This window comes from Camelus ferus, chromosome 7 (assembly GCF_009834535.1).
Source record: "Camelus ferus isolate YT-003-E chromosome 7, BCGSAC_Cfer_1.0, whole genome shotgun sequence".
NCBI classification, from domain to species: Eukaryota; Metazoa; Chordata; class Mammalia; order Artiodactyla; family Camelidae; genus Camelus; species Camelus ferus.
In genome coordinates this window covers 54,638,164-54,653,837 of record NC_045702.1, presented here as the reverse complement: position 1 = coordinate 54,653,837, position 15,674 = coordinate 54,638,164, and the positions used below count along the sequence as shown (strand labels likewise).

General features: G+C 34.7%; 1 long non-coding RNA gene across 1 annotated transcript in view; it reads left to right on the top strand.

Annotated features, from left to right (window-relative positions):
• The window catches only part of LOC116664953, a 54,177-nt gene that overhangs the window by 31,814 nt on the left and 6,689 nt on the right, over positions 1-15,674 (top strand). Inside the window, exons 5-6 of the long non-coding RNA XR_004321509.1 lie at positions 863-1,014; positions 11,875-12,015. This is a non-coding gene — a long non-coding RNA (uncharacterized LOC116664953). The remainder of the gene's footprint in view (positions 1-862; positions 1,015-11,874; positions 12,016-15,674) is intronic.

Sequence of the window (15,674 nt, the reverse complement as noted above, 5' to 3'; positions counted from 1 at the left end):
TATCAGATAAATTAGGAAGATCTCCTCCTAACAGGTATAGGAATCAAGGTATTTTGGGGACCTTGAAAAGAAAAGAATTCACCTAAATCATAAGGCAAAAATCTGTGACATGCCTTTGATGTGGCTTTCCTAGTCTTAGGAGACCTTAAAATTTCAACCTGAGACTCATGAAAAGTTCTGGCACAGCCAATTTTAAAATTATATTAATTTATTATATATAAGTAATAAATTAAATTATAAATTAAATTAAGTTATATATAATTTAAATTATAAATTATGTAATTATATAATAAATACATTAAATTATAATAGATTATATATTAATTTATTATTATAAGACAAATAATCAGACTTAATTTGTGGACAAATTTACCTTGATTTTGCTATATTTGATAAAAATGAGGGTAACTTTAGAGAGAAAAAGATTATGTTTCAGTGAAAATTAAATCTAGATTTGTTAATGGAGGTCTGTATTTACAGCCTATGACTCACTTCCCAGATAGTTTCTTATTATTTTCTTATATTATTGTAAGTTTAACTGAATTATTAAGAAGACACTCTAAGCTTGTTTCTGAAGCTTATCTCAGGAGATTTTATGACCCCAGTTCTTGCATCTCATATCTAGAGAAGCACTAAAATCATGAACGGTGACATCTGCTCCTCGTGATTAGCAGCAGCCTCTGCCTAAATGTGTTTATTGCATGTTCCCTTCACTGAAATCATATATAATACTGAGTTTTCCCCTGCCTCATGGGAACAGTTTCTCAGAGCTTTCTGGGATGCTGGCTCCCAGGCTGTTGTCCTTATTTGGCCCCAAATAAAACTTAACCTACAACTCTCACGTTGTGTGATTTTATTTCAGTCGACAGTCTAGTACATGGGTGTCCGTTGCTGAAATATGGCCAACAGAAGAACAGTGCAGAGATTTATCACCTACAAGCCTCATGAAAACTGTGGGATTCAAAGCTAATTTTACCCAAAGCCCTGTGGCCAGTTAAATCTGCTTCATATACGGTGGGTTTGCTCTTTCTCTGTATCTCTTAGGGTCTGCCTCCAGCAGTGTTAATGATTGCTTTAATGCAGGAGTTTCTCATTTGTTGTAGTGTATATGGTGAAAGATATTCCTAATCTTAAAAGTAAAGCATGCAGATTTCTGCTTTTTCTTAAAATGCAAATAGTAGATTATCCAGAATGTTGGATATTTTTTCTTATTACAAAGGTAGTTGGTATGGTGGATTGAGGCCTGAGTATTGTGAAGAATTTTCCCCCAAATTTATTCCCACCTTGTTTGGAGCAGCCCATTTTGAGTGAATTGCACTCGAGTAAGAAGGCTGGACGAGAAGACTCTGCCATACACTCATAAAAAGATGCTGAAACACATAGTTTAAGGCTCAAGTTCTACCCTGGACAAATAAGGCTCCTCTGAATAGCCCTACATGACCAGGCAGAACAAGATGTGCATCTGACCTACAGAGCAAGCTTTTAAAGCAAAGACTATTAAATAGCAGTTTTAAAAAGATGAACAAAAATTAAGGTCAATACATTTGTTTTCACTAATTCCTTTGTACCATCTTCCTTAAGAGACACAGAAGGTGCCTTTATCGACCATGTGGAAGAAAAGTTTACTAAGACGTGCAAGAACAGTGGGCAAAAATTCTAACATTTGTCACTGAACATTGCCATTCAGTATGGATTTACTACTCAAATGACTGTTTTCAACACTGTATACTTCATCCTGGAGAAGCACTGTTATCATAGGAATTTTAAATGAAGTATTTGTGTGGTATTTAAACCACTTTAAGTGGAGTCTGAAAGAGTTCAGTCTTATGGTCAGGTACTATTTTTCCTAGGTTTCAGCGGAATTCTGGAAAACTGCTAGTGACCATGTCACAGTTTCAAATTTCGCAGACGTGGTTGGTGCCAGCCAGCTCCCCTCAGTCTTTCATTATTCCTGAGCATTTCTGTTTAACTTCCTACAGCCAGCGTCTGCATCTCCTTGCCAGAGGGGGTTCTCTGGCTGTCTGAGTTGACCCCGGTGGCTCACTGGGCTAGCGGCTAGCAGCCTGATGTCTCCCAGCAGCTGCCCTGAAGCAGTATCTGAGATGGTTGTTTTACAGTGTTCCCCCGGCTCCCCAAGGGGGTTTAACTTCAGTTGTCTCACTAGTTATTTGCCTTTTGTTGGCTTCTTCTCATTTCCTTTATCACCAGCCTGAGTTCTTACCTTCATTTTGGGGATCACCTCTGGTTTCACTAGAACCCCTATTAAGTGTCTGCTTCTCCCAGTTTCCTCCTCTTGTAGGCACCTCCAGTCTCCAATTACAAAGGGTAATTCTGAGTGCCTCCTAATTGGCTTGGCAGGGATCACCCTTCTTTCCTTCCTCAGAGGACCCAGAATGGGTACTCTGCAGTGCTTCTCCCCAAGGATAACCTTGCCTACTTCAAAAAAAAAAAAAAAAAAAGCCTTCAGAATTTTAATCATTTGCTTAATCTGGATGCAGTAGAGGGTGAGAGTAGCAGGTCTGACCTGCCCACCTTTTAAAAAATCCAATAGGAGTAAGTTTTCTAGCAGCTTCTTTGTGGAACTTACAAGGAGTACTTATTTCCTTGGGTTCTCAGCTTTGGGACTTTTGCCTCATTTCAAGACAACAGGAAACATCCTATATCCACATGCTATTAACACTTGTATTCCTTGCCTCAGTGAGTTCCTACCTCCTGTCACCTAAGAAGTCTGGGCACATTGGCTCTCAACTCCTCACGTGCCTTTGGAAGTTTCCTGGGAATTGTTCTCCCAACATCCTTCTGCTAGCTTTCCCCACCCACTAGTTTTACTTGAATACCCCTTGTCCATCCAGAGCATACCTCTAGCATAGCTTTTTTTCTTTTTTCTTTTAAATTGAGGTATAGTTGATGTGTAGTATCATATAAGTTGCAGGTGTACAAAATAGTGATTCACAATTTTTAAAGGTTATATTCCATTTATAATTATTATAAAATGTCTATGTCCCCCTGTTGTACAATATATATCTTTGTAGCTTATTTATTTTATACATTGTAGTTTCTACCTCTTAATCCTCTCCCCCATCTTACCCCTCCTCCTTCCCTTTCTGTATCTATGAATCTGTTTCTTTTTTGTTCTATTCACTAGTTTCTTGTGTCTTTTAGTTTCCATATATAAGTGATATCATACAGTATTTGTCTTTCTCTGTCTGATTTATTTCATTTATCATAATACCCTCCAAGTCCACCCATGTTACTGTGAAATATATTGTCAAATTGCATCCTTTTTTATGGCTGAGTAGTATTCTGTTGTGTGTGTATGTGTGTGTGTGTGTATATATATATATATAAATACCACATCTCCTTAATCCATTCATCTTTTGATAGACACTCAGGTTGCTTCATATCTTGGCCATTGTAAATCATGCTGCTCTGAACATTGAGGTGCATGTATCTTTTGAATTAATGTTTTTGGGGTTTGGGGGGGATATATATACCCATGAGTGGAATTGCTGGGTCATGTGGTAGTCTACTTTTAGTTTTTTGAGAAACCTCCATACTGTTTTCCACAGTAGCTGCACCAGTTTACATTCCTAGGGTTCCCTTTCTTCTACATCTTCGCCAACATTTATTTTTTGTGTTCTTTTTGATGATAGTCATGCTGACAGGTATGTACATGCTTGTAGGTGATGTACTGCTTCTTTCTCCAGCTAGATAGTAAACAACTTCAGAAACATGGTGTTGTCTGATTTTGTTTTGTAGGTAAGTGCGTGGAATATGATACTCGAATCTTTGCTTATTGAATGAATGCTGGAAACTGGATGAGGTTCACTGATATAGATTCCCAGGAATTAGACGTAAAATGGTCCACTGTAACACTCCTCAGCATTCTTCCATCATCCTGTTGCTGATGGAGAAGGAAATATTTAACTGTGGGAGACAGGATGTATTTAGGAGTCCTTGATTTGTGCATCCTTTTGTCAGCTTTTTACACATCAAATTCAGCAATGTGCAGTTCCTTTCATAGGCATAGCTTCACTCAGTTCTTTCCAGCGCATGCCATGTTTAGTTAAGTGTTACTATTACAATTTTATAAACCAGGAAACTGAAGTCCTCATTAGAAATAGAGTGTTCACAGCACTTATTAAAGATGTCAATCCAAAACACTCACAATGAGAGGCAGATCACAGTGGCACGTGTGTACGTTCTGCTAAATAACCCAAAATAAATTTGTTTGGCTAGCACAGTATAGTTCTCATTCCGCATCATAGTTTAGTCCTGTTCAACTACTCCTTCTTGTTATCATGGAGTTATGAGCTTGGTTTTAGATGGATTTCTCCTTAAGGAGATAAGAGGACTGAACAGAGGACATCTTCCGTTTGCAGTAAAGTTTCTGGTTCCGGGAGTGATGCCTCAGGTCATCATGTGTCACTCTTTACAGAAGCTAATTCAGGAAATCCTGGTCTCACATTTCTCTTTTGTTCATTTCAATCAATAGCTGATGGAACAAAGTGACATAGGGCTTCCTGAAATCTCTCCTGAATATTCATCCTCTGTGTGCTCCCTTATGAAAAATTAATGGTTTAGCATCAACCTTGATTCTAGGGAAATATGCACTCTCCCAGAGGCCCAAAAAAGTTCTAAGCCAGCAAAATTTTCAAACTAAAAAATTGCCTAACTCGAAAGTCCTTTGTTGTAACAGAGATAAGAATTGAAGTCACTCACACATAAATAAGACACTTTTGAAGGGGGATATTATTCAAAGACAAAAAATTAGGAAGTTTAATTTGTGGCACAGCAATGTTTTACTAAACTTTTAAGTTGTTCCTGGAAGCAGATTTTATTTCAGGAATCTTAGGATGCCAGGTGATCTGTGATAATATTTATTTCTCAAAAAAAAATTCAAAAGTTTTGTGTATGAATTTTTTGTTCACGTTTAAAAGGTGACAGAGGCTATGACAGTCAAAATTTACTTTGTATGTTTACTGCGTATTGAGGCAAAATCTGAATCTTTATTTTTCACTTTTTCCAATGCATTTTTTGAAGTTTACTTGAGACACTCAAATATATTGAAAGACAGATGATCTTCAACTAATAAAGACAAAATATGTCCACCTTGAAGATCATCAGCCTTGGAGAATTGATAGTTCCAGAGGGGAAAAAACGTCTTTCTTTTAACATATTGAAATCATTTTCTAAAATTCTGTTTAAAAATCTTGCAGGAAAAAAAAAAACAAATGACTTAAAATTTCTTCATTGTTTCTGATCAAGATTTGATAATTATTATTTTAAATAAAAAACAAAAAGGGGATAGTACCTCATGTCACTGGCATTTTTATCAAGTGAATTACCCTACCTTCTTTCCAATTTCCAATTTCAAAACTAATTGGAATACAGTCAAAGAAGGATTTGATAGCTCTGTTTACATAAGCAATATTAAGTGGAAAGATGAAGCAATGAGTTATTTCATTTCCCAGAGGATGATCTGCATAATTCAAGTTTCTTGGAATTTTAATAGGTGATTTATGAAAATGAAATGTATTCTTTAGAAAAATTTAAATGTAGATAGTGAATTAAAGATATCAGACGGTGAATTTACTTGGGACATGTGAACAGAAAGAGTAGAATGCTCCAGGGCTCAGTTCTTGGCCCTCATCTGTTTCCTATCTATACAGACTCCCTTAGTGATTGCCTTCATTCTCGCTGCTTTAAATGTCATCCACATCCCTAGGACTTCTTAATGGGTATTCCTCGCCCTGTGTCTCTCCTGAACTCCAGACTCTTAGACTCTTACGCGTGACAGACTGCTTGACATCTCATGTCTACTAGCCCTTCCAACGTACCTTATCTAAAACTTAGCCCTGATATTCTTCCCCAGTCCTCTCACAATCTTGCCTATGTCATTAAAGAGCAACTCCGTTCTTCCGTTTGCTCAGGAAAAAAGTAAAAATAAAATGGATTTATCCTTGTCTCTGTTCTTTATTCTATATCAGCAAATCTTGTCATTTTTATACTTCACATTATACCATGACCCCGTCTACTTTAACCACGTCTAGTAAATACACTGATGTAAATCCCCATCATTTCTTGCCTGAAATATTGCAGCAGCCTCCTATCGGGAAGTCTCCTGCAGACCCACTCCCACCTAAGTCTTCTCAACACAACGACAGAGCTGTTTGACTCTTGTAAAATGCAGTTCCTATTATGTCATTTCTCTTCTCAAAACCCTCCAGTATCTTTACATCTTCAGCCAAAGTCTTTTCAGTACCCTCCATGGTCCTTTGCTGTCTGGTCCTGATTATTTCTCTGCCCTCTTCCCCAGCACTGGGGTCCTCCTACTAATAGGGAAGTTTCATGAAGACAGAGAATCTGTCGGTGTGTTCACTGTTGTATACCAGTGCCAAGCAGAGTAGGAGCTTATTAAATATCTGCTGAATGAATAACTTTGCTGGAATAATTTGGAAGCTGCATACACAGATGACCAAATTATTGATTCTCTTCAGAGCCAGTGAAGCTAAAGTTATCCACGAGTAGTTGAAGAGCACTGGGATATGTATATATTCTATTTACCACTCTCTTCCAGCTTACAATAGGTGGAAACTAACCTTGATTTCTAAGTGAAATTAGAGTACCTATGTAGAGTAGTACAGACATCCACTGTCTTGTATCTGGCAGGAATGTTAAAATTGTAAGATTCTTGTGTATTGCACCTGAAATGGAAATACCATGCCACGAGGTAAGAAATGAAGCCTTTAGGGAAAATGCTTGCACTTAAATGATTGGTAATTCTTTTTATTAGCGCCATAGACAGGCTTGCCATTAAGGCTTGCTGAGAACATTAATGATTAACTGCTCAAAACTGAATGACAGAAATGGTCTAATTAACATAAAGTTCTATGAGATCTGTGTTCACATCCTTGTGGACAGTGGATAAAAGCTATACTATAAACTGGTTGAACTTCTCTTTGTCAATTTTTGTGATTTGTGAATTGTGAAGTGACTTTTCAGAAAATATTAGATTACACATGTCATAGTTGAATTTTAAGAAAAGTATCATGCAATCAAGTTTACTGAAGAAAAGCAGTAAAAGCCAAACTAATTCAAAGATTTTACAACATAGTAAGGACTTTTTCCATTAAAGTATGCTTTTCAGAAAATTAAAAAGGCTTTCTTTCATGTATATTATTAGTTGGAAATAAACTCTTCTAAATCATATCTATTAAATCCTCTAGAGTGAACACCTGGCAAAGGTTTACTAATTTATTAATGAGGGAGTCAAGAAGATAGCAAAGCTGGTTAAAAGGTCATTTTGAGATTCTGGATAGTTATACACATGATTTTTAAAATGTTGTAATAAGATTTCTAGCTTGTTTACACAACTGCTTTCTGTCCTTCAGGACAATGAAGTTATAACCTGTAGGGCTATCTTTTCTATCAGAGGGAAATCATTTACATCCCTAGTGGAAAGAAATTTGCCAGTTACTATGTAACTTCATAGATTCCAGGCTTTTATTAATTGTAATTGGTGAATCATCCAAGGCTATATTCTCATTAGATCAACACCATCCAATAGAAATAAAATATCATCCATGTATGTAATTTCAGTAGGCACATTAGTAGAAAAGAAAAAGAAAAATAATTTTAATAATAAACTCTATTTAGCCAAGTACATCACAAATATTACCAATTTAACATGTAATGTAACAAATTTTTAGTGAGATATTTTGCATTCTTTTTTCATACCAAATCTTCAAAATCTAGTGTCTGTTTTATGCTCCCAGCACATCTCCACTCTGACAAGCCACATTTCAGGTGCTCAGTAAACACATATGGAGAGTGGCTACTGTGTTGGACAGTGTAACTCTAGATGATTAAATAATCATTGGATGGGCTTGTTAAACAGTACTATTTTAGGGTGCTGTTGAAGGGTCATCCTGTACTTCTTTGGCTTTATTTCCAAGTTTTGAGTTATTTTACTGAATACTTCTCCACCAGGAATTTTAGTCTTTTTTATTAGAACTCAGGGCAGTCAATGATAACAAATACCATCTTTCTACAGCATTACCTCATTTAGTACAATAAATGTATTTTAAAGTTATTTTAAAGACATTTCCTGTCAATCATATCTTGCTTAAGATTTTAGTTAAATACTCTTTATTTTAAATTGTAATTGAACTATTCTAACAAGATCTATCACAGTACAGATGGTAACTAACACATATTGAGAATTACTCTGAGTCGGCTACTCTAAATCTCTTCATATTTATTATCTAATTTAATTCTCACAAAAATTCCTTAAGATATTACTAGCATTTCAAGATGGGGAAGCTAAGAGTGTTTACATTAACTTACCAAAGACCACACAGCTTTTAAGGAGGGACTGGAAATAAGGTCCAAGCTTCTAACCACAAAGCCTAAGCTATTAATTGCATATTGTATTAATATGCAGTATATAGAAATGACTTCAGAATTAACTCCTTCAAACCTTATTTGCTAAATAACTATACATCATTATGTAAATTAAAATTAAGGACTGTCTCAGTTCTATTTTATAGGTTTGGCTTGTAAACTGCTCTTTTTTGATAGGAAGAAGATTAGTTCTAATTCTCACTATCACAAAGTTCAATTTTAAAGACCTTTTAGAATGAAATGGAAATAGAACATTGATATTGAAATGGACCTAGAAAAAGCTCCTTTCTTAATGATTTTTTAAAGATGTCTTCTTGAGAAAATGTGGCCAAGGAAAATTAATGTGGCCTCACAACGTTTGACATTTTTCCTCTTTGCCTATTTTTTGGTTCAGTTTGTATAAAATAAGGATTAGCAATGTTCCTTGAATATGTGGTAGGAATTATCTATAAACTTTGCTAGGGTCTTCTAAGAGAGAAAACTTTCAATTAGTTAATACAGTTAATATATTTAGTGGCTATGCAAGCTGCTTTTTTAATTTTTTATAATTTTGTCACTACATTTTTACACTGTCCATTTAATTTGGCTTTTTAATGTACGGTTAAAATTATTATTTACAACATAATTATAATTTACAACGTGTTATTTTCAATGGGTCTTTTATGTCTAGTTACTTCACTTACTTCTGAGTGTTGTTTGTTTGCATTCACAGTCTTTTACTGATGATCAATTTTTTGAAATGTATGTCTGACTTACTGATCTTTTGAAAAAATAGCTTTCAGTTTTGTAAATCATATCTCTGTCTCCATTTCATTTAATGACATTATCTTTATTATTCCTTTGTTTCATTTTTTTGCTGTTGCTTGTTTATTCTGTTAATCTTTTTTTATCTTCTTTATTTGAAGACTTTGATAATTAATATTCTTTTTTACTCTCTAACGTTTTCAAAACCATATATTTACCTCTGTTCACTGGTGTATTAGCTTTGAATTGTCTCATAGAGTGAAAAGCACACATTCTACAAGACCTCATTATATTTTCTTAGCTCTACTTGTTGCATTGGTCTGGTGTTCTTCATTTTTTTCAAATACTTCCCTCACAGGGAAAATTGCTCAATAAGCTGGATTTGATATACAGCGTTTTCATTTCATCCCAGATTCCTGTTGAAGCAAAATACTATGGTTCCCTTTTAGAGTGTGACCTTCTTTGACAATTTGGCTCTTGTATGTACTTAGATTTCTCAAAATGTGAGACACAAAATATAAAAGTTAAGCATTGAGAAAAGTTTTAAAAATTAAAATCATGTAAAAGAAATACATTCTCCCCAAGGACAACAGGAGATTATAAATTGAGTTGACACAAATCTTCCCAGATTTTAATGTTAAATCTCATAATTTTCGACTACTATTTTAAATAATGAAAGTAAACTTCAAAAAGAAAAATCAGGTTCAATATATATCAATTTTGTTTAAAATTTCACATATGTATACATAAAAGATTAAAGAATATGTATCAAAATATTTAAAGTCATTATGCAGAATAGAATTTTTCTTTTTATTTTTATATATTTTCTAAATTTTCTTTAATTCATATGTATTACTTTAGCAAGTAGAAAGAATAAATGCCAGTAAATAATGTTAATATGAAAATTAAGACCAAATTAAAATCATCCCTCTCAAAATAAACTTGTACCACAAATTAACCCCTTAAATTTTTTGTCAAGCGTTCCTCTATTTTAAGAATCAAATTGTATGTTTTCTACCTGAGTCTGGCCTAGAAAAGCGAATATTTTCAAGTCAGGTAGATATATTTATAGGTGGAATATTAAACTTGATTGTTTTCAGAAGAGGGGTTGTACCAAACCAAAAGTTGGCTCTCTCAGTGAGAGCTTTGGGAAAAAAAAGTTTAAAAAGAAAAGGGGTTCAAAATCATTTCTATCTATCTACTGTCTACTGCTAATCTACTGTTTCTATAAAGGCCTATGATTTCCGGAAAGGGCGAAAATATCTAGAAGGGGAAGCCGAACAAGAAAGTAGGACTAGCCAAATTGCTTAATACAGATCCACGTGGCAGGAAATGTCGTGAGAAGAGATGATCTGATCAGATGAAGCAACTTCAGATCAGCCGTCATGCCTTAACGTTCACATCAGATTCCCCTAAGCACTGGGGTAAATGACTTGGTTTTCTCTTATTATGCCTGAGTCATCAGAATAGCAAGATGGGACTATGGACTGAATAATCTTTAAAGTCTCATCCACCTCTCAGTTTCTAGCCCTGATTTCACACTTATTTAACTATGAGGAAGTTTGCTGCCCAAAATATATAAAGCTATATATTTACAGCCACCATATGCAATGTTACTTTATATGTAGATTCAATATCTAAAGAGCAAAAACAAAGCTATAAAATTGCTAGAAGACAATACGAGAGAATATTTTAAGCCCAGTGTGGAAAGGCCTATTTAAAGAGGGTAAAAGTCTAGATGCAACCAGCAACAGACTTGGAGAAAATATTTGTAGCACATATATGAGACAAAGAGTTAATATTTCTAGTATATGCAATGATTAAAGAAATACAGGAAAAGAAACCACATAATATATAAATATATAAATAATGAGCATAAAAGTCATAGAATATCTATAGACAGCCCATGAATATAAGGAAAAATGCTCAACTTCACTATTAGCAAGGAAATTCAAATTAAAACCAAATGCAACACAATATCATACCCATTGGATTTGCAGTAATTAAATTAATAGCATTAAATGCTGGCAGGGTCTGTGGAAATGGATAGTCTTCTATAGTTTTTAGAAATATAAAATGAGCATAATATACTTGGAGAATACTTTAGAATATCAATTTTAAAAAAATAGAAATATAATTTGTTCCCTCAGTTTTATTTCTAGGAATCTATTCATTAGAAAGAGAGGTATTCATATGCAAAGTTATGTATAGAAACATTGTAGCTTTAAGTATTATTTGTAAAGCAAAAAGAAAAAACTAAAGGTATACCAGTGTAAGAGAACTACATCAATATAATGTGCTAGAAGACAGCAGTTTTTTAATGGGATAAATCTACATGTACTTACCCGAAAAAGTAGTCTATGGTAAGTAAGTAGTGCAAGATAAAACCAAAAGGTTACCATTCTGGTGCATATGGCATATTTACATATATGTGCATATGTATATTTATATATCTATACATGCTTTACCCTGCGTGTTTATAATGATGATAGCTAATATTTCATAGACCCTTACCTTGTGCTAGGCACTATCCTAAGCATTTTATATGGATTGATTTAACTAATCCTCAGAACTACCCAACGAGCTAGAGATTGGTATTCTCCCTTTTTCAGGAGACCACAATTTGCCCAGGTCACACAGCAGGTGACAGAGCTGGGACTTATTTCAACAGTTGTTCTGCAGGACCTGCATCTCTTAAACCTTTCATTAAAATTGCCTGAATAGGTCTGGCCTGAAACAGGACAGCAGACCACACAGCCTGGTCAGTGTTGACGCCTCGGACTCTGGACTCCCTTCTCCATGAGCATTCTGGGAGCTCGTGTGCACGTTTCAAAGGCTTGTGCTCCTTTTCTTCTCCAACAACAGGTAAGCTGAATCCTGTCTTTGATTTCTCAGTTAATACCTCTATGAAGTAAAATGGAAGGTCAATGAATTTAAACTATTAAGTTTCTGTTAGGTGAGAAAATACTGGGAAAATATGGAGAAAATACTGTCACTTGTGTGAAGCTTTTCGTTTAATTCTGAGGTTGGTGGGAATACTGATAATGAAGAATTGAAAGCGGAGAGGAGAAATGTTCTACATTTGCATACAGTTACACAACAGTGGTGAGCTAGAGAGGGACCTGTTCACGTGCTTCTAGTCAACAAACAATTGCTCTGACAATTGGGAAAGGCCCAGGTACAGCCTGCTACTTATGGTTCTCTTTGTGAAAGTTTTGAGAAATCAAGTATCTGTTCAAAAAAACAAAGTGATGCCGTCATCAAGATTATGTGGAGATTATCCAGCACTTATTTTAGAAAAACAAAGCAGTGATTTCCAAGGCTAATTCAAACCAGATGTAGTTTAAAACTCAGAGAATGTAATTTTCCAATAATAAGACTTTTTCTCTTTCAGGAAATTTCAGGTCAGCTTTTAGAACCATTCAACTGTGCAGATACATGCTGGATTTTCCTCTCAATCTTTTCAAAAGAGTTATTTTGTTAGTCATACATATTCATTGCTCTATGTTTTATTTATTTATTTTGATTTTTTCTTCCAGTTTTATTGAGGTATAATTGACATATAATGCTGTATAAGTTTAAAGTGTGCAGCACAATGATTTGACTTGCAAACATCATGAAATGATTACACAGTAAGTTAAGTGAACATCCATCATCTCATTTAGACACAAAATAATAAGTAGAAAAAAATGTTTTCTTGTGATGAGAACTCTTTGGACTTACTCTCTTAACTTTCATATATGGCACACAGCAGTGTTAACTATATTTACCATGTTGTACATCACATCCCTAGTATTTACTTATCTTATAACTGGAAGTTTGTACCTTTTGGCTACCTTTGTTCAATTCCCACTTCCACCCCTACCCCCCGCCTCTGGTAACTACATCCGATCATTTTTTCTATGAATTTGTTTATTAGTTTGTTTTTGCAGTATAACTGACCTACAACACTATATTAGTTCCTGGTACACAACGTAGCAATTTGTTAGCAATTTGTTTCAAAGTGATCACCGTAAGTCTAGTTACCATCTGTCATCATACAAAGATATTACATAATTATTGACCATATTCTCCACGTTGTACTTTGCATACCCATGACTCACTTATTTTGTAACTCAGAGTTTGTACCCCTTTATGTCCCTCACCTGTTTCTCTCCTCCTCTCATCTCCTTCCCTCTGCAACCACCTGTTTGTTTTTCTGCATCTATGAGTCTGTTTCTGTTTGGTTATGTTTGTTCATTTGTTTTGTTTTTTAGATTCCACACATATGTGAAATTGTACAGTATTTGTCTTTCTCTGTCTGACTTACTTCACTTAGCATAATGACCTCTACATCACTATATATTTTAAATTAAATATAAATGCTGTCCCAGGGCAAATAATAGCTTAATATTTATTAAGCATGTCTATGAATGTTCTAGTTACTTGTTATGTACCTTTTATGCACAATCTAATTTAACCTTTACAACAATATAGCTGTTTTCCTGTATATGTATTCAGTATATATTCATCATCACCAATTTATAGATGGAGGTTGAGGAGGTTACTAATTTGCTTATAAATGGAGCATGTGGAAATCAAACCCAGGTCATTTGGGGATTTTTTTTTTTTAACACAAAGTCCAGATTCCTAACTGCTATGCTCAGAGCCTTTAAGAGCTATAGAGCATGCAAAGGGCGGGAAACAGGTTTCAAGTGTCTGTTCCTCTCTAATTTTATCAGTGGAAAACCAATTCTGAAAACCAAGCTAAACTGTATCTTCTGAACTACCAAGTATTTGACATATTCATTTGTCTACAAAATTTGATGCAGAAAAGGGGTTTTCACTCTTTTCTTTGAGTTGAAGAATGCCTTTTCTGTGTTTTCTAGGACAGAAGGAAAAAACAAAGCAAATATAACTGTCTTTTTTCTTAATGACTGTGGGGGGACATTCAATTATTTCACTGGTTGAAATACAGAGTTAAAATATTCAAAATTCAACCTTTTTTTTTCTTTTATTGAGGTAGAACTTTAAGCTTTTTTTCTATTTTAATTTCATCATGAAACTTGAAAACTTCTTTTAGCAGATGGGCAGAGCACTTTCTGTAGAAACGATTCACTTTTATTCTCCTAATCTCAAACAGGAAAGTTGAAGGCTATATAAGTCGAAAATCTGCCCTGGTTATCCAAATGACAAAAGAAAGTTAACCTCCTGGTGCCCTTTGGAAAGATTTCACACTTCTCTAAAAATTAGCTTAACTTACTTGATATGACAAGGGAAAAATGCCAACTAGTTATGTAGTCATATCAGATAGACTGCTTGGCAGAAACCTCCAGAGTTGTTTTCATCAGCCTTTCAACATTTTCCTTCAGATTTTAGTACCCATAATTTAAAATATTTAAATTATCATGCACTTTCAAACTAAATGTTATTAATTTTCAACTGATATTTCAGTATAGAAAATTCTCCCTAAAACAAATTACTCATAAGCTTAAACTGTGTCAATAACATTAACCAATTTCACTCACCAGTCTCCTTTTGGGGACTTGATCTCTGTACTGTCTTTTGGGAATTGTAAACAAACCAACAAAACAAAACAAAAACCTTCCTCTTCCTTTGCAAAGTTACTTGATTATAATAAATGTTCATTACTTGACAGCTTAATTTTTAAACTGCTCAACGAGAGGGAAAGTAGTGTTCTTAGACAGGAACTGCCCCACACAAACTTGGAGAAGAAATCTGGCCAGTGCTTACCACACATGTGGAAAAGCAGCCCACGCTTGCCAGTTGTCTTGGAAAAGGGAGTCATGTGTCAGGCCATATACCTCACCCTGAATGTGGCTGGCCTTTGGACCGGCATCATAAACTCTTCCACGTGAATCCAGCCATGCAGCTCGGAGAGCTTTGTTCATTTCATAAATATTTCATAAAGCAGTTACAGCAAAATGATCTTTAAAACCACACAAAGCCCAAGCTTATTATTTTCTTAAGAAAAACTTCTTATAATGAAGAATTTTAATCTTATACAAAAGAAGGATGAACTTCTGTATTCCTGTCACTCAACAACAATTGTTACCACTTCGCCAATTTCACCTGTCCCTCCCCAGCGTTTTTCCTGGTGTACTTCAAGGTAAATCCTAGACATTGGGTCATTTAATTCATGAATATTTTACTATATCTCTAAGTGAGAATGAGATGCTTTTACCTTTTAACCTCTTATTGTTAAGGAATATATACATTGCATTTTTGGTCATTATTTAAATAATTAAATATTGCAATACTTACTGTAGGCCATAAATACAAGAGGAAAGTAATTCAGACTGTTGGAAAAAAATGTAGCTAAAAGAGAAGAAAAATTTTTCCCATTTTTCTGCCTTTTCTGTAAGTACTCAGCACCCTGTTTCCTTCTTGCAATTTCCTTGATTCATTAAGTAAATATGTTTTCTGGTCATTAAAAGTTTTGTAACTAGAAAAAATGAAAGGCCAACATAAATTCAGTACAAAGCACATTATCCTTAATCATTTGGACGTTTTTGTCATGGTAG